This window comes from Streptopelia decaocto (genome assembly GCF_964273445.1).
Source record: "Streptopelia decaocto genome assembly, chromosome: 2".
NCBI lineage: Eukaryota > Metazoa > Chordata > Aves > Columbiformes > Columbidae > Streptopelia > Streptopelia decaocto.
This window is the reverse complement of record NC_138655.1, coordinates 20,310,672-20,331,569: the sequence shown is the minus strand read 5'-3', so window position 1 is coordinate 20,331,569 and position 20,898 is coordinate 20,310,672.

Genomic DNA, 20,898 nt, shown 5'->3' with positions numbered 1-20,898 from the left:
ATGAAAGGCTGTTGAGAATGACATTCAGAATAATATTTTCAGAGGTTTACAAAATCATACATTGTGCTAACATGTTCTCTACTGTTCAAGACAGGTAAATCTTCCCCCTTACAATCTGTAAGTGGGTTGGTTACAATGTGTTGGTGGGTGAGGGAACCAGGTAATGGACCATGAATGCTTTGTGCTTCCAAAAGCTTCCACCTCTCCAGTCTCCGCTGATTTGCCACCATTCTGCTTCTGGGCTGCAAAGATGCTACAGGCCTGAGAGCAGCACAGGATAGGTGAAACCCATTTACGCGGCCATAGTCTTTGTTCCCACCATCGAGGGTATGCTGCAGCTCACAGCTCTAAAACGTGTTGTCAGCTTCACTGTAGAAAGTAACTCAGCCTTGCCTAGCTTCAATTAACCTTCCTTAAAAGGAAGCTTTTCAAAAACTTCCAACCAGATAAATGCAGACGTGCATCAAAGGTAGCTGTCAAAATAAACCTAAAGTAAAACTAAGGTGACCTTATCCTTTCTGTGACATATCCTCTCATAAAGCATTCATCTTCATTCCATCGAATGTTTGTCTGATTCATATTCCTGTACCAGCAGGTACAGGTGCTAACTGCACTGTATTCAAACTAGTTTAGTGAACAGATTCACTGTTCTCATCAGTCAGTCACTGAGAAACTTCTTGAAGCATACAGTTTTTTAAAACACACCGGGCTTTTGTCAGTAATCTGATAAGCTGTCATTGATGATATTCAGTGGAATATGTTATATATACAATGTGGTGTCTCAGTCCCTTTGAAAGCCATCATCTTTCTTTCCAGAAACAGTGAACAGTATGGTGTGGAAATGGAAGAAGGACTATATGTTTTATACTCTGGTTTCCTGAAAACCTTCAGCGGGGATTTTTATCTTCAGGTGAGTGACAGAGTTATGCATTGTCTTCACATGTATTCTGTTTTGCCAGTTCTCCATGAGCAAAACATCTACATTTCACATCAATTCAGTGTTACCTGTAAAGGTGTTATATTTCAGCTGCAGGGATGAATGTTCAGGTGGCCTTGTGTTTCCTCCCAGTTTATTTGTAAGCGAAATTTATCCAATTGCAGCCTTGCTCTGTCCATTTGTCTTTGTCTGTGTTTTTTGGTAACTTCCAAGGCAGGAAGATAGCACTAGTTTGAGAAAGGTGAATTTTATGACAAAGCCAAGAACAAAGACCGAAGAGGAAAAAAAAATGGCTGCAGTGCCACCTCATTATTTATCAAATGTCAGATAATCCAGAAAAGAGAGCATAGTTATAAATTCTGCAAATGACAGCAAATGTTTCATTTGGAAACTCATTCTTTAGTTCATAGTAGACAGAAATCCATAGAAAATCAGGCTTCAGATTCTGCTTCTGGACTATTAGCATGGATTACTTTGAAATTTTAAGGAAGGATATCATAAAAAGCCCAAGAACTTAAGGTTCTTAGAGGAAGAAATACAAGAAAAGTAGTAATTTCCATTTTGTTTTTGTCTAAATGTTATAATTAAGAAGTGTTAATATTAAACATGTACTCATTCTGGTCTTCGTTGTTAATTCAGACACAGTGTTGAGGGCCTGCTTGGATCTAGAGATGTGGAGTTAGATTATCTCTTCCACAGTGGGCTGTTTTACAGAAGTTGGACATCCATTTATGTAGTGGTTATTAACAGAACTTGAACAGAAAACACTGGTGCAAAGAACTTTAGAGTCACCAAAATACATTAACTTTGTTACAAGAACTTGATGATGACTACCAAATCTGTGCTCCAGCAATATTAAACAATAACATAAAAAATAGCACAGCAAGCCATCGCTGAATGCAGACATACTGCGTGCCAGTAAAAGATTTTTTTTTACCCTTGAGTTTATCACTATCCAAGTAACATTAATTTGACATGGCTGAAACTGCATCAGCTTTTGCTTGCGTAATGATGTTCATGCACACAGCATTACTATGTTTCTTCCTCTACAAATTTCTAATACAACTCTGGTTTAAAACCGTGTAATGTAGACCAAGGTTCTGATGCCTGAACACAACCATCTCCCCAGATGACATAAGCACTCAGCTGCAAGCACTACACCAGAGTGACAGTGCCCCGGTGGCATGGCAATATCGACAGCTATCTGGGCTAGGGTCCTAATGCCAGAACCCAAAGTTTCTGCATATGTGATCTCTTTTGAAGGAGACTAGCACACTGATAAAAAGCAACATCATGTGCTTATAATCCTAGGATGTATATCTTAATGGCAAGTGACATTTCTTGCAGCCAAATCTTTGGCATAGCCCATGGTGGATGTCCAGATGACCTTCATTTGGGAGAACCATCTTAGTTTTCAATGAAATATCCTGTTGTCCTGAGAAACGAAATGCAGGATGCCAATCACCTCTCATTCTGGCATTAAGGTACAATATCTTGAAAACTTATTTATTTCAGTTGGCTTATATATTCACAACTTTGAATAATTTGCTTCATATAATCACTCTATAACCAATTAATTAGAAGCCTATTATACAATATTGTGTCTACAAACAAGAGAAAGAAATCCTTTTCCTACAGAGAACTTCCCTGGGAAGAAACATATTCAGTTACTCATGGCAGTCTACATTAAGGCATTTCTCTTTTATCATTTGGAGATCTCACCACCTTTCCAGCCAAGCTGCTTTTGTTTGGATTTTTTTGTTTGTTTACATGTTTTGCAGATGTGAAACCTTATTGTCTAAGGAGTCAGTCCTCTTATTAAAAGTACGTGAGAAAGCATAGCGCTACTAAATTGGGACTGTACAAAGGTTCATTTGAGAATTTCTCTGTAAATATTTTGCCCAATTCCAGGTTAGCCCATGCCTGAGTTGGCAGCAGACCTCCATTTCAGAGCTGCAGGCTCTTAGGCCAGTGAGCTGCCAATGCTCCCATATCTTCACAGCACACCACAAACTTTCCGCATGTGAAACAATAGACCAGTCTGAGGCTTACTGAAAATTTGCCCTTCCATGGTAGTACTTCAGTGAAATGAGCATTTTAGGATTTTTTTTCTTTTTTACACTATCAGAGGAAACAATGCCTACCTCAGAGAACATATATTTAGTGGTTCAAAGAGAGCACATGCTAAAGGAAATAACCTGAGCTTTCAGCCCTGGAGCGTGTCTAACAGAAACTTTGGCCATAAATAAAATTTGCAGATACCTTCTTAGGAAATAATATTTTGCCATCGTAAGTATTTGACCCCACTATCCAGTATGAGAGTCCCTTGTTACTGACTACATTCACCCATCCTGCCCGTACAGCTGAGAAGTTCCGGTGTTCCACAAGAAAGGCACAGACACCCAACTCAAGGAAAAGAAGCGAGGTCCTGTTCCAGAGCCTCTGCTCCAGAGCCTCTGGTGTGTCTCTCTCATCACACCAACTCCGGCCAGCTGGTCAATTCCCGGGTATGTCCCCAGGTGGTAACAAAAGCTGGTGATGCTCATCTTTCTGCTGCATGCCTGGAGACTGCAGCAGGCCCTACACCTTCCCAACACCATTACCACAAGCCTTGCAAATCTTCTCTCTGGTTACATGGCTTTAAATGACAAAGAAAACATTTATCATAAAGTATCTTGGTCTCTCTTGAAAACTAATTTAACTTTTTTTTTCTCCACAGTTTTTGTATGCCATTTTCATCCTTCAGAATGTCCTAATATTACTTTCCTACCTCAAAAGGTTTTGAAAACTTAAGTTTGAGATTTTTCCTCTAATTGCCGTCTTCTGAATTTTGCTGTTAAGATGACCTAAAACCATTAAGTAACTGATACTTTACTATTTGAGGATGCAGACAGAAACAGTTGCTGTAGAGATATTCATTGTATCAATAAAGCATACATTTCAAGACTGGCTTAGTGAGATGGAGTATGTATAAGGTTTGTTAACTATACAGCACAGCTTTGTGAGCCTTTTTCTTTAAATTTTTTGATTGAAAAAAAGCTAAGTGCTTTCAGCCACTTCCAAAGTAGTTTCATCTTAAATACCCCTAAAATAAGTGTGACAAATTATTTAGTCCCATGCTTTTCATATATTTATCTATGAAGGTTGGTATAGGTAGCTAATAATACTCAAAATCAGAAAAAGGAGGTGAAGAAAAATCAAGTTTAACAAAATTCAGAAAGTGACCATATGAGGCACAAACTCATGTTAAAAATGTAGACATAATTTAAAAACAAAAACAAAAAAAAAGAAGAAGAAAAAGAAACAAACAACACTTCCCCCCACAAAAACAATAATCAAACAAAGAAACAAACACACAAAAAACCCCACTAAACCTAAATAAACAACAATAGAGCTAGATTTCTATTAAAAAATGCTAGATTTTGTTAATAATTTGTCTTTAGTGATTTTTTTTTTCTGCTGCTAGCAAATGTCAGTATCAACGCTCACAGACTCAGTTAGGAATGCAGTGTGTCATCCTGTGCCTAAATGAAAAATGCTTATTGCATTTGCCTTTGTACATACATCCCTAGGAGGATTTGAAATGAGTATTCTCAACTACAATTATGGCTCGTGCTATTTATTAGGATCTGTACAGCTGTGTTATGTTTTTTTCCCATTCACATATTCTCTTACAGTTAAAAAAACAGTTTTAGCTTGCTGCAAAATTGTAATTTGAGAAGACAAAAGAAATACACGGGAACACATAAGAGCTTCCCAGCATAGCATCGAGATCCAATAATGAATATTCGAATCTCACCCCTCCAGCCTTTCCTGTCTCCCCCTTTCTCTTTTGAGAAAGCAACATATCATTCTGCTATAATTGTGCATATCACAAAAGAACAGCATCAGAATAAAGGCTCTAATTGCATCTAAATGTTGACATTTTAAAAATGAAACTACTTTGATAATTGTGCCAAAATAACCTGGGAGCAACTGGAAGTTTTGTAGAAAGATTCATGGTTTACTTTTATCAGCTTTTACTGTAAAATACCATCACTCTTTCTAAAAAGTTAACTTGTTGTTAACTAAAAGTTACTTCTTGTTGTGCACAGTGAATTCCTAAGGCAAACAGTGACTGAATTGTTAGCAATGCAACTCTGGAAAAATTTATCATAACACAGTTCCCTCACCATTTTCTTGGTGTGAAGTTACAGAAGGTTCTCGACGTGCCGTTTGACTGACATTATTTTTTACTTTTCAAAGGCATATACCATTTTGCAAAACCACTAATATCTAGACCTTAGATTTATCCTTATATAATAAAGCATTTAAATCCTTACTTAAGTTTGGCTATGCCTACATTAACAAGTAACATTGCACAGTAAGAGTAAATCGGAATGACCAACGCTGTAGTTTCTTGCCACTTTGTTGTATAGGGTTTGGCATTTACTTCAGATTGGGTAGTTGGGATATATACATGGTGCTCAGAACTTTTGGAGAGGCAGCTATGCCACAAAGTTTGGCCATCTCAACTGAGATCCCTCTGGGAAATTCCCTCCACCCTTTCTGTCTCTCATGCATATGATGGTAACACAACAGCGTCTGCATCAAGGCTGATGCCATCACCTGTCACTTTCTCATCATGCTATTTCTGAGCAATACTATAATGGCCAATGTCCAGTCCTTCTTTTTCTCTTAAGTTTGCAGAGCACTTCAGGGGAGGAATATAAACCTAATAACGCAATGGCTATATGGGGGAGTTAATGTGCATGAACTGGCACCTATCCTGCTGGACATCTTTGTCCCTGAGGGGACCATCCAAAACTCCTATTTCTTGCACATGTGCTACAACAGTTAAGTCATCCAGAACTTTGGTCTTGCTAGGTTCTCAAACTGTGGAGAGGCTGTTGGTGAGATCCACATACAGTAGTTACATTTATGTAGTTACAACTACATAAATTGTAAGGACAGCTGCTGTCATTATTTAAAAGAATGAATCCTGTCTGCAACTGCTAACCTAATGAATCCTTTCAGTTTTAGGTCAGTCTGCTCATATAACAAAGATAAGAGCAACTTGCAAAATATCTAATCACGCATTACAGACACTACTGACCTTGCAGCTTTAGACCTTTTGAAGCCCACACAATTAGTTGAGTCTTGCTTTAACACGTATCTCAAGACTGTTGGATAAAGTGTCCTTTAGCTGAATCTTGCTCATTATACACTAAAAGGATTACGTAATGCAATATGCAAATGTGTAACCAATTGGCTCTTTAGGGTGTGAACGTAGTGGTAAGATTTTGTATATAATGCCTTTTACTTTTCTTGCTGGCATGCTGGCTTTATTCCAGCATCCAGACTTGCACAATTCTGTAATAAAATTGGTATCTTGTCTTTGTGTGCTAAATTTGGCTCATTTGTATGCACACCAGGTAAAGAACCCTGTTTTGTGGACAACACAGCTACTCCCTTATCATGTAAGTCTTCATAGATCAGTGAGACAGATTAATGGACAATCTGTCAGGCTTTGCCTCAGGGATCCATGATAACTCTGTCTTCTGCAATTCTGGCTTTGGACCTGGTAATGAAACCAGCACCTTCTTTTCAAAGAGGAAAGAGGATCATTCACAATTTTTGGGTGTCCATACACACGGTGAGAGCTGCAGCAGAGCTCCTACCTCCCTAGGTCAGGAGACTTTCACCTGATGATGCTCACATTCAGTTTTGCAATGTCCTTACTGACATTCATACCCTTGCAAGAGAGGCCATCAGTTTTTGAGACAGACAAGAACTTGTTTCTCTTCTCCCTCTCCAGCTTTCAGGAGAAATCATCTGTCAAGCAATTAAACTTTCATCTGAAACATTGTATATAGATAGGAATTGTGTCTTTGATGTCTCTTGTCCTTTATTTAGTGAGATTAAAAACCCTTCCAATATATTTGTCCACCCAGTGTGATAGTCAGGATCCTGCTCTCATGTGCATTAACTGGACAAAAATAGTAAATAGGAATATCCCATGACAGAGTATACAGTTGGGGTGCTTTCTGATGTAGGCTGATGGGGATTTCACTTCAGAAAAGAGAACTGGACACAGTTTTCCCATGCACTAACACTAGATAACACAGGCAACTTTTTCAGCAGAAATTATAACAGAATTGAAGTTTGAGAATAGTCTTAGGATGCTAAATAAACTACTTGCAAAAAAAAAAAAAAAAAGAAAAAAGAAAGAAAAATCACCATTTTCTATGTAAATGCTCTTTTCAGTCAGTTTGCAAAACTCACAGGTTCTTATAAGGGTATATATCCTTGCATTTCTTAACAAAGAAGCAAAAAAGCAAACAAACAAATTATACCTGAAGGCAGCAAACTGTAACTTTATTGAGAGCTAGAACTTTAATATTCAAATGTGCAGAGATTCCAGTATGCTATATAATTTATAATAATTAAATTCCTGATTTACAATGTTGGTATCGTATATAAAAGTTTAATCACAAATGCATTTGGTTCCCAATCCCTTCCCAGAGTTGATAAATCTCTCAGGAACTTCAATATAAAAATTTTGACCAGGGCTGCTTAAGAAGTCAGAAACATAGGACAGGAAAGACCTCCTCATTCATTTGGTTCAGTCCCTGACATTATAAGCAGAGAGGTCACATAATCCCTTCCATGAAATTCCTTGAATTTTATTATTTTATCAGTGTCGAGGGTTTAGATTGCAGGGTGACAATAAAACCATGGCAGATTTATTGTTAACCTACTCCCACCCCCTTCCCCCTTCAGCACCTCCCTCTTCCCCCTTCTCACTAAGGACAGGAGATCGGGAGGGAAAGAAGGACAGTGAGAAGAGCTGTAAAAATTAAAAATGTTTTACTAATGCTACTAATAAGAATAGAGAAAATAATACAAAATATACAAAACCAATCTTGAAAGTCTCAGCAACTGCAGAGCCGGCACCTGAAATCCTGGATTGGACTCTGCAGCCAACCGGAGCTGGATTCAGTCTGACACTGGGCCTCAGTTCACATGGACAACTAGCAAGGTCCTCTCCTAATGTCAGCCATAAGGAAAAGGGAAAAGGAAAGGGATGAGATCCTCGTGATCTCCCACTTTTATATGAAGTATTAATGTGAATGGAATGTTATACACAGTTCGTCAGTTTCTTGGTCACCTGTTTCTCGTTGCCCCTCTCATGAGATGTCCATCCATGCTTATCAATAACTTCACATTCCATTGCTACGTTTACCAAAACACGTATCTGGTTCTCCAGGAAAATGCAGCTAATATGAAGGCTTTAGCTGACAGGCAAATTCATTAAAAGATAAACTTGGTTTTAAACAAAACCAGGACAATCAGACATGGATCCTCTTCTCATTTTTATTGTATATGTATTAACAGCTAATTTGTAATAATTTACTCTTCTACTGACATTTGCCTTTAAAGAAAGAAGTTGTTCTTCCTCTTGCCAATAACTGTTCCTTTTTCATATTTAGGGAAAGCAATAATCTGTCTTCTCAGCCCCAGTTTTACGAGGCTAAACAAGCCGATCTGTTATTTCTCTTTGCACAGAGTGAGCTCTCCATGGCCCTGGTAAAACTTTACAATACCTGTTCCACTTCATAACACTCATTATTATCAATGGGTGAGTTGGTTATATTTATGAATTTAGGTGAGCATGTACAGAACTCAGAAATAGAGAAGAACTGCTAGGTCATCATTTCCATCACTTTTCCTTGCAGACATTTGCGCCCTGATATGTTTCCTACCAATACATCTATTCTGAAATATCTCCAAACACAATAATTCTTAAAATAAATCTTTAATCAGAAAAAAATAGTCAGAAATAAACACATAATAAGGAGATAATCCTTCATGGTCATCGATTTACAGATAAAAATAGCAATCTGCATTTGAAACTCACAAATGAGCAGGAACTAAACACAAATCTAATCTGATGCTTTTTTAATAATTGAAAATATCTTATGGAATTTAGACTTCACTTTGCCTATAATAGCAGAAGTTATACTTCAGCCTCTTGCACAGAAACCTGAGTTGAGCCAACAATAAATAGCATATGGCAGTTTAAAATATATAAGACAAATAGTAACATAGGTATTTATTTTCTGAAACCTCATGAATTTTCTATCATCAGCCTTCTTTTTGTAATTTACAAAAATGCAATTGATAATTGGATATTATAAATGCAAAAACAATTAAAGAGCTCTCTGTAAATAATATACCTTTGAAAATGCAAGCTTAACAGTACAAGAATCAGATAGCTAGAGACTGTGTATTGAAAGAAATTTGAGAGGTGAACTTATTTGACAAAGGATCTAAATTCAAATGAGCACTGAGACCAAACCACTATTAAAATAATTTCCATCTCAGCAATGTAGCAGAAAAAGTGGTTAAAAGCACAGCTAAAAATATCTACTGTGACTCAGAATCTTTGAAAATCCACAATAAAAACAGCCAGCAATGTGCACCTGCGACTCTTTTACATGGTTTTGTAAATGCTTTGTCTTCATTTTTAAGAGAAACTATTTGCAATGCAGGGCCTGAAAGTAGAAGATGCCAGAAGTTTCTACCCTGCTGAGAAACAGCAGGGTTCTGCTTCAACAAACAAAGAAGCAAACTGAAAAACAACCAGAGATTCTGTTTGTATTGGCTTAAACATTGCCTAAAAAATATGCTATGGGCTGTTTGCTGCACTGCTAGTAGCAGGCATTTATCTCTGCATCATTCAGCAAAGCAAATGTGATAGGAACAAAGAATTTGCAGTAGCAGCAAAAAGTGGTATGGACACTCAAGTGTTAAGTATAGAATGGGAAAATTTATTCTGAGGATTGTATCAAAACCACAGGTACAGAATAAAAAGCTTTTAAAAATTTGGTTGAATAAAGGAAATAGCTCTTTATTTTTCCACCTTCCTTTCCAACATGAAACTGAAAAATTCAGGAATATTTCTCTTTTATAATTGTGAATATTTTTTAAAAATTTTGAAATTACTTTTAAAAAATTACTAATGCATATTCTAAAGAAAAGGTAAACAGGTCCTGAAATTTCAAGATCAAAATGTGGAGGAGGGGTTTTAATTTTTTTTCAGATAAAAGGATGCAAAAGGCTTTTTTTTTTTTACAATTCTCCATTTTTTTGATGTTTTTTGTTTATTTAAGCATGGATTTTCTGACAAAATATAGAAGATTTTCAAATTTTTTTAAGATACTTCAGCATTTTTATGGTAGTGAAATTGCTTGTCTATTTATGTATTTTTCTAGTCCAGATTCAAAGAAGGCTGGAGCTGAACAAAAAATTTCCAGCAACTGAGACATATTTACGTTGTTCAACAGTAGCCATGTCCGTTGTGTAATCCAGTCTTTCCTTTTTTTCCCCTCAAACAGAAGTACACTGGCATTATTATGCTGACTGCAGCAGACAGGCAGGGCTATGGTCTTCCCAATTCTGAAACACCTATGTGGTTGTCCGCAGCATCAACAGTAAAACTTCCATCACCTTGGTGCTTTGTCAATCCACTCCCAAGAGCACCTGTGACAACTGCCGGTTGTAGTTAACTCTTCATTCTAGGTAGTATTTTTAAAACTTGCACAAAACATGCAACGTAATTCTGCCTGTTATGCCCAAATCTCAAGGCAATTCTATCACAGTGATTCCAGGAGTGAAGTACTTAAGGGGAACATCTGATGCAGGAGCCAGATTCCTTCATTTTCATTAATATATCAGCCAAGTGTGCAATGTGTGAATGTTTTCTGATCCTTTTATTGCCTTCCACCATGCTCCTTAACACTCCTTTTGCTGGGTGATAACCCTGCGAGATGCCTGAATACAAATGCAACTTCAATTACATACCTTGATCAGCTATTTTTGAGTAACCTATATGACATGATGTATTAGCATATACCCTACAGATGTAGATCTTGGCTTAGCTAGAATAATTTTCTCCAGTGACTTGAATTTAAATTTTGTACTTATTCTTAAACCAGTTTGGAAGTAGTTTACTTTTTGTCTTACTGCATCTTGGTATTTTTTCTGACAGAGTTAAAGTAGCAGAGATCGATTGCAATATTTAAGAAGCAACATTCCCCTTTTTGTTTTAGTTTGTGTTGTGGTGGGTTGGTTTGTTTGTTTTTGTTTGTTTGTTTTAAACAGTGGGACCAGTTTTCTTGGTGATTAAAAAATACGCTTCCTAAAACTAACTGAAATTTCATAAGGTTCTATCCATCAAACATTGACATTTATTTCTTTTAAGAGCATATAACTAATTCTCCTTACAACAGCATCTGTAAGTTGTTGTTAGTTCCGCAAGGGTTTTTTTGATAAAGGCTATTCAAGACTGTAATTTATTTATTTATTTGTTTTAGTAATGGGTTTCCTTTTAATAAATCCACCTGGAAATTGCATGGAAGGAAAGTTTTTAATCAGTTCCAAAGAAAATATGCAGTTGCATTTTTTTCCCCATGATATATTGCCTGTTGATTATTGGAGGCTCCTCTTTTTAAGATGACCATGCATTGATTGCGGTTAGTTTTTACGGTAGTGGGATGCATGGTTTCTGTGAAATCACAGATGATCGCAGCATACTTCTAGTCTTCACACTGATTTACAGAAGGCGACCAACAGCTCCGTCACATCAGTGCCTGCCCCTGGCCTGTCCCCGCTGACTACTGGAGACCTTGCCTGATCTTCCTCTGTAAACAACCACTTGAGTGGGTTGACATTACTGGGAGAAATCAAGGGGCCATATTAGATTAAATGTCGATCCCAAAGTAGCATGCTGCACTTCTCTCTTTTGTTTTTAATAGCAGCACTAATAGCTCTCTGCCGTTACCGCTGCTCTCTGAGAGACAAATGCTTCCGGCAGCTTCCTGGTGCAGAGTGCTGCAAACACGCACTTCTTCCCACATTAAAGATCTCATATTCTCTATATATCTGGGGTTTTATGATGTCTACTGCAACCTGTATGCCCTAAAAGAAATAACAGAAAAGTTACGATTTTCTGTTTTACAGGGGCACAGTTTCAATAATGTTGAAAGAAGACTGAAACTGATCTATGATTTATTTTATTATTGAAGAATATCAAGAAAATCTTTCTGAAGCATTTAATATATTTACATCATAATATAAGAATGTGACTGTGTTCCTAACACGTTGCTCAATTATTGGTGTCTTTGAAAATAAAGCAAATTAATCTCAAGTATACAAATCTGCATAATGTGTGAAAGTAACGCATAAGCTGAAGAAGTTTCCTATGCACTATTGAGAACAGCACACGCACAACTGTAAACTAAATTGTTCACCTGCAAGCCTCCAAATGTGTGGCAGAATTCTCAGTTAAAGCAGTCAGGGATGGATATTTAAATTCCAGTCCCTATGGAAAAAACAAACAAACAAAAAACACTTCAAAGACCATAGAGGGCAGTAAAAATTAGATGACCACAGACTAACTGGGAAAAAAAACCACATTGATTACAGTGAAGAAAATGTCTGAGGCAATATAGCCAACAAATCTGAAATAACAGAAATGCTGAACTTACTCTGAGTGAAAACACATCCTGTATTCTTCCTAAGTTACTATATAAGGTTATTTTCCTTTCACATTAATAAGGAATTAATATGAAGCTCATTGTTTGAAATTCAGCTATATTTTGTGTTGTTTCTCATAACAATTCTATTTCTTACATACAAAACCTTTTTTAGAGAAAGTAGGTAGACCCATCCACTGGGCAACACTTGCACTGCTGTCAGTGCATTTGCTCTGCAGCAATGGCAGGACCAACCCCCTCTGCTTTGCTCTTATCAAACTCCTCTAACAGGAGGCTGTAGGAAATATGTCATTTGTTTCCTCTCATGGATCAAAACCAGCTGCTCAGTCTTCCACTGACACAGATTGACCTGTTAGCAGCAAAAATGCCTGTTTGACATGGTCAGGGAAGAAGAAAGGATACTGGAAAGTTGATGGATTTCAGAAGGATCGATATCCAAGAGTTTCCAACCACTCACGTCCACTGTCCATTTCTTCTGCAGCATAAGGTAGCAGAGTCCCTCGGGTGGTAAATGGAGCAGATACTCAATGGTGACAATCACCAGTTATCAAGCTTTGTGCCATATGATCAGATTCTTCTTCAGAAATCTTCTAAATGTCCCTAGCAAGATATCTATGTATTCAGGACTTAAATGGGAGATAGGATTTTGGTCATTGTGAATTCCAATGCAGGGAAAGCTATTTATACCAAACCTCCAAAGGCCTTTACCAGTCATGCTTAATAAATATTAATAGTGAAAGTGGAATTTTTTATATAGCATCTTGGTTTATTGAATATAAAGAGGTTTTTTTGCTGCATTACCCTTAAGTTCTAACTGACACAGCAGCATGCCCTTAGCTGCTTCTAGAGTTAACAGAGATGACACCTCTGTTTAGAAGCCTGGATGTGACCCATCCTGGGGATCACACATGGTGTACTTTGCAACAAATTAATTTTTTGCAGGTATTATCTGGCCCAGAACACTGTCTAGAGCAGTGACAGAAGGAGATATAGTTTGGAGACAGTAATATAAGCCTAAACTTTTTGTAGTCTGTTCACCTAGTACTGTCCTAGAATCCACAGCTCTTGGATTCCAGATTCTGAAGGCACTTCCCAGCTTTTCCTTTTACTGTTTACGCATCTGTTGCCTATGGTTTTTGCCAACTCTTTTTTTGAAGCTGCTGATGAGGTCTGCCTCCAGAACCTCCTGGGGTAACACTTTTCAGAAAGCTACTACCTACAGCATTTAGGTGAGGGTCTTGGAAAGTACTTTCCATCATCTGTTTTTACACTTGTAATAGTTTCACTAAGTTTACCCAGTACTGTGGAATTTGGTGAATAATCATTCTCATGCATTTTTTGTCTCACCTACTGCTTTCGTGATTTTGTAAACCTCAGTCATGTGCCCCTTCATGGTTCTCCTTTCCATGTTGAAGAGTCCCAACCTTTCTATTCTCTCCTCACAAGACAATTGCTTGCTCATGACAGTTGCCTTTCTCTGTACCTTTCCTAGCCCTGTCCTTCAGGGCTGCAGATGAAGCCCTGCCTCCACCCTGATGACACCTAACGCTTCACTGGCTTTTTTGCTACTGCTGCACATCGAACTGAGAACTTCAGAGAATGATCAACAATGACTCCAAGAGCTCTTCAGTGAGTTGGAGCTGCCAACTCTGAGTTCAGCTTCATGTAAGCACAGTTTAGATTATTTTCTCTAAATGTATTATCATATGCCTTGTGCCTTCTTCTCTTTCCCCTTTACTTCAGGGGCTCTGTGTAACAGTCCCAGTTATTCCTTATGGGATTCACACATTTCTAAATCCCCTATGTCTTCTTTTCCTGTTCTGACAAAAACTCCCTTTGCCTTCTGTTCCCATTAGCTCCAAAGAGAGTCTCCAGAGCAGAGAGATCTACGTGCCACATTGCTGCTCCCACATGCCAGTGTTCCCTGCTTTACGCCCCACACCACCATCCTGTTGTGATCCCCATCCTGGGGTGTCCCCAGTTCCAGCCCGTTGGGGTTCTGTGGGAGCTGGTCCCATTCCAATCCCTGCTCCACACTTATTAATACCTCCACAGCAGGAGGCCCTTACAGTCTCCTTTTCCTCCACTCCAACTACTCTCCTTGTACTCTTTTTCCATTTTAGTTCCATGATTTTACTTAAAACTCAATGGAAATTTTTGTAAACTTTGGAACTCATCAGATGCAGGTTTTTGAAAATTATGATACAGATACATCATCATAATCTGATTCACATTTTTAATCAGTATTTCAGACACTAAGTATTTTTCTCCTAATCTTTCAGGTTGGGCTCGTTTTCCTCATCTTTCTCTCACAATTGTTTCTGAAGGAGTTTAATTTCAGGGTCAATGCAAATCAATAGCAGGGGGGAGGGAAAAATAAAAATATTTTTGCTTAGAGGCCTGAGATTGTGTTGAGTAAAAATGAAGCACCAGTCATCTGGCTTTATTTTGTGATTCTTAACTGCAACCCAAAAGCAGTGAGTTGGGTAGTACCTTCCAGTAAAATTGTTCCTCTTCCCTGGAGCACAGCTGGGCACACACGGACCATGCCAGCTGGTCTGCTGCTCTGAAGAACATCTCCCACTTGGGCCCCAGCCCCATAACTGTGTTCTCTCTGTGCATGTCTCTTTGCTCTCCTGTGCCTAAGAGTAGTCTTTAGTTTAAAATGATGGACAAGAAATAGGCACATAAAGGATCATAATCCATGAGGAAATAACCTTTACCTTTTAGTTACATCTTTACTAAAACTTCCAAGTTATATCCCTTGAAAATGAGTTTTGTCCTGTAAGCAATCAACACCCCCACCCCCCAAAAAGAAAAAAAGAAAAAAAAAAAAACACAAAACAAAACAAACCCAGCATATTGTACCTACCACACAGAAAGATTATGTCCTGAACTATACCACAAAGTTATGTAGGGCAGTGAACTTGAACAGCAAGGGTGCTGGAATGTAGCTTTGAGTTACACAAGGAGAAGGTGGAGAAGAGAGAATCTGAACACTGCTATCAGGGAGAAGAGTGAAAATAACAATGAGAGGAGAAAATGAAGTGGACAGGTGGAAGTCTGAGATCCAGAGCTGGTCACTGGTATATCACAGCCTCAGATCATCAGCACCATGGAATTATAGGAGATGATACATTTGAAAGAGAAAGACTTCACTAGAGCCTTCCCAAGTAATACAAAGAGAGATTGGTAAAGTGCTGTGCTATTCACAGAGACCAAAGTGGCACATCTTCTGCGTGCTGAGGAATTGTTCCTCTTCTGTCATCTGACAGGGCACAGCAGCATAGCAGATATTTAAATCTTTGTTGCTGTGTAGGAGCAAAATGCAATTCTATGGATATTTCTGCTGAGCAAAACTGGAAGGAGAAAGGAACAGTGTTCAGGTTCAGATAGGTCTCCACCTCTAAACAATTTACAGTTCACTGTTTGGCACAGCAGATGATGTCACCACTTACTTGCTAATGTCCAAACTGATATTTGCATCTGGGTGATGATGGTGTCTTTTGAATGCTGGAAGTATAAGAACTTCTTATCTTAGGATTTTTTTAATATAATTTCATGCAATTTAAACCAGCATGGATTAGGTAAGAAAGCTCTATATACATTTATCTCTCCTTGTAAAAGCAGCTGTACTTGACAAGTTCTGAAGATATTCCTCATAGACAAATAATGATGCGAGAATTATAACATTGTTATTCCTGAAGGGAATGATAGTGCAGACTTAAAAAAACCCCATGTTTTCTTCACCATTATTTTAACAGAGACGTTTGTTCCCATGATGGACAGTCTTCTGCACTTCCTAGACAGTAAAAGCCCCCAGTTGGAAGCTGGTCTCCTGAGACTCAGGACATCTTTCAGTCTCTGATTTATCCAGAGCTGTATCCTGGTGAGGGTGCAAACTGTTCTAGGAAATTCTCCAGAGGCTGCCAACCACTCCTGCAGAGCTCCAGCTGCAGCCAGAAATACATTAGCCCTCTGTTACCCCAAATCTGAGGCTGTTCTCAGCTGCCTTCTTCTATTTCCCCTGCTGTTTATCTCAAGATCAATAGCTCCAGGTAAAAGAATTACATAATTTTTGTTCATCACTTTGTACAGTTATGCATGCTGCCTAGCCTACAACTCTTTATAATATATAGTGTGAAGGCTGCTGTTAGACCACAGAATATAGTGTATCTCATGGCTTACAGAGAACACAGAATGAGGAGACAATTAGTGGACATGATTCATTCCCTTTTAAATACCACAATCTTTGTGACATCATCTTTTTGCTTCTTGAAGTACTGCAGCAGAGTTGCCTACATAATCTTGCCTAATAATCTATCCTATTGTATGTCAGGAAAAATGTTTCCTTGCTCTTGCTTTATTTGACATTACTGACAAGTAACATTTCCTTTCCTGATTATACTCACCCACATGTAACAGAGCTTTTTTTTTCTGCAGTAGTTTTTGCTGAAGGCTGTGTTAGAGTTCAGATTAAGATAAACTTCCAGTGCTCTCCTCTTATGTTTAGTGAAATAAACGGAACTTTATTAATATGGTAATCTTGACTGTCCATACTATTGTACAAGATGTCATCTGAGTAGCAAGTTATTATGCTGATGTTGTCTGATATTCTTTTCTAAGAACTTATTTAGTATTCATACTGTAAATATGTTTTTTTTTGTGCAGCAGCAGTTCTCTGTATCTGTAAAAGCAGAATTCAGCAAAACCTCTGAACTCCTTCTAGGGTAACATAATTTTAGACTTCAGAGTATATTTATAAATCTAAAACAATGTGGTCATATGTTTATGCTTACTGGTCTTTTGGGAAGGCAAGGAAAGATAAGGTAAAGCTTAAAAAAAAAATCAGAAGCTCCCATTCATGAATAATTAGGGGGCTTTTAATTTCTAACAATTATCTACAGCTCTTAGGTTTGATATACCGTAGTGTCTGTGAGAGTGTGATCATGTCATTGCTCTTGCCATGTACATCTTTCCAGCCTAGAAAATCGTATTTAGGTGGCTCTTTTGCAAGCTCCTTGCCTTGGACCTGTCACATTCCCATCTGACAGCTCTGGGCTCCACTGGAGAGCTGGTATTTGTCTCTTCCCAAGCCTCATCCACAACAGCGAACACCTCAGCGCAGGACGGAAATGTCTCCTGAGAAATACTGCACGGACACACCGCTTGGCATCTCCTCACATACTTTCTAGACCTGATTTCTGAAGCTTCCTCTTCACGGGGGGGCCCGGCCTTGAGGTAAATGTCCGGGCCGGGCGCTGAGGAGCCCGGCCCTTAGTTTCGCTGCCCGGCGCTGAGGTTCGCTGTCCGGCCCGGCGCTGAGGAGCGGGGCGGGCAGAGCGCGGCCACCGCCCCATCGGACTTTCCCCAGAGCCCCCCGGAGCGGCTCCGTGCTGAGCGCACTACGGCTGGCTTCGGCGGGAGTAGGCGCGGCGCAGCGCAGCGCTCCCGCTGCAAAGGCGCGGACAGGACCCGTGCGCGGGCAGCGCAACCATCGCCCCGGTTTCCGTGCCGCTCCGCTGAGAACGCGGGGAGAACCCGCGCGGCAGCAGTTCAGCCGGGCCCGTGGAGGCGCCGCCGGCCGGAGCTGCGGGCAGCGAGGCCGCCTCTGCCCCTTTAAGCTCCAGCTGTTCTTTTCTGCGACGCCTATTTTTAGCTCATCCTCTTGGTAGCATCCAGCTCTGCCCCCTATTCTCCGTGCTCCCCCCCGCCCCCCCGGTGGTAGATTCCGCGCGGCGGGGGCACTGAGCATGTCCGAACCCGCTCGGCAGCGGCCGCCGCGCCGGGGCTGCGCTCGCGCGCCGCGCGGGAAGGAGGGCGCGCGGCCGGGGGCCGCGTGAGGGAGGCGCGTGCCGCCGCTGCTCCGCGCCGCCCGCAAGTAAGTTTGTCCGCGGGGCCGGGCGGGCGCTGGGCGCGGGGCAGCGGTGCCGCCTCACGGGCAGCGGCGGCCCCGGGCGGGAGCTCGGAGGTCAGCGCTCCCCCTGCCCCCGGGGGCCGGCGTCGGGTGGGACGCGCGGTGCGACCGGCTGCCCCTGCCCGCCCGGCTGCGCGCCCCGGCGCCGCCGCCGCAACTTCTCGGCTGCCCGCGCCCGGCCCCGCCGCCCCGGGGGGTCAGCGGCTCGCCCAGTGTTGCGGGGTCCTGCCGCCTCGGGCGCGGCCTGCGGCTCGGCCACGGCGGGTCCGCGCTGCGCGGCTGAGCGCGGCTCCGCAGGTGCGTGCGGAGACCCCGCCGCCGGCAGGGCCGGGCCGGCCGGTCCCAGCGCCGTCCGCGGGCGCCGCAGAGCGGAGCGGGAGGCTGCGCGCGTCCTGCGGGCCGGGCGAGGTGCGAAAACACCGAGCAAGTAGCGGCGCGGGCAGCGCATCATCAGAATTAGCCGGGCTGCGGTGTTTGAAGGAGTTTCTGATTTGACAGATGGTAGCGGAGGAAAAAAAGTGTTTGCTGAGAAAAACTGTAGTGACATACGGTTTTGCTCCCCGGCGTGACAACTCATTCCGGGTCTGCTTTTAGTTTAGCAGGGATGCAGTATTTTAACTTACCTGTCAGCAGACGACTATCAAACTGTGCCCCGAGGGTTTTTTTCATCTGAAAACGGGCTTTTGTTATTCATTTAAAAAAAAAAAATGCTTATTCTGTTGTTGTTCCTTTCATGTGTAAAGTCAGTTTGAATGCTGTTTGTTACTGATATTAAGGAATATAAAGTTCTTAACGTTGAAAGCGACATGATTTAATTAATTTATTTTCCCGTGCTCTGAAATGAGGAAAGGTTTTGGAAACTGCTTCCTTATTGAGAGGGGGCTCGTTGCTGTCTGCCAAGTTGTATTAAGGTAGCCATCTAATTAAATGGCTAAATTAATAGGGGAAGGGGAATTTGAAGACCTTTCTGTGAAACTGAATATCACTTATGATAATTCTGCTTAGCATGTCACTGATGAAAGAGCTAGACCAAGTGACAGCCATTAGGGTGCTCTTGGGGGTCAGTCTCTCTTAATTTTCATTAGACCATTCCGGTAGGTATTCTCAGTTTAATGACCCGACTCTTGCAGGCGTTATTATCTTTGCACATTGTCTTAGATTTGGTGGAGTACTCACAGAGGTGAATATTCACACAAGCTTAAATGTTTGCATGTTAAGCCTTATCAAAATTTAGATGCATTTTAAAGTAGTTAAACACCCAGAACTTGCTGTCCCTACTGCGTGTATTCTTGATTCTGTTAATTACTGTTACTGGAGTGGACACAGGAAGACTGCTCTGTGATTGTTTCTGTAGCTCTGGGACTCTTCCCCTTTCCCAAATGACTTCCCCCCTGCCCCCCAACAAGAAAACCCCTCCAAATAATAATTATTTATCCGTGAGTTTCTGAATGCCAGTCAGTGTATGCTATTGTGGTCTGACTTGTACCTGAATAAGCTGCTGTCCTGTCAGTTCAATTTTTGTGAGTATGCAATAATGGGGAAAAAATGGATTCTTGAGTAGATGCCTTTTGCTTGCTGCGCAGGACTATAACAGAGTGCAGCAGGAAAGAGCATCTTGTGTTACCTATATTGACAACATAGTGAAAAATAAGGAGGGAAATTTTCGTGCATGGCAACGTGCCATTTTTTCTCCTGTAATTAGATTTGAGCTGAACTAATGCTTGGTATGTCAAAAATATTATTCAAAATATTAGAATCCTTTGAAATCTGAGTGTTAGAAATGCCTTTCCTTATCGTCTTGGAGTAAAAGTTTGTTTAATAGGTGGCATTTGTGTTGCAATATACTGTTATAACATTTTAGTACTCTCATTATAGTTCCAGAGCTCATACAGTATTTCAGCATCCTAACCAGATAAGTGTTCTTTAATAGTCAAAGAATATGCAGACAGAGCATATAAGCATATCCTTAGAATATACGCTGTGGTATAATTCCTGTGGAGTCTCAGTTGATTCTTGTCTAGATTTTAGCCTGGCTACTGGAAATGAGAAGATTATATGGGTGGCAGAGGGGTTACACTTTAATTGTTTGGGAATGTCTAGTTAGCAGCTGCAGCGTTTGCACATATTAATAGTTATTTTTCCCTTTAGGCAGAAAAAAAGTAATTCTAATAGTTTGTTTTCCATGCATATCTTCCCTTGAAAACTTTTATTTCTCCATTATTTGTTTAATTTAAGGATTTTTTTTTTTTTTTAAATAAAGTGTGTCATCTCACATTATAGGAAGTCATATATGCTCATCCTCCCAGGACTTTGGGGTATAAGAGCACTATGGAAAGTGATGCAGAAATACTTGTTTTTTTTTAGCCAAATTTAATTTTTAAAAAAGGGTATTAATAATGCCCTAGGAAATTTTCATGGGGAAGTGATTGTTCTGTAAGGTTGATACCTGAGGGCAGTAGTCTAGGGTTGTCACAGCATTACCTGCCAGCTTTAGTTTGCAAGAA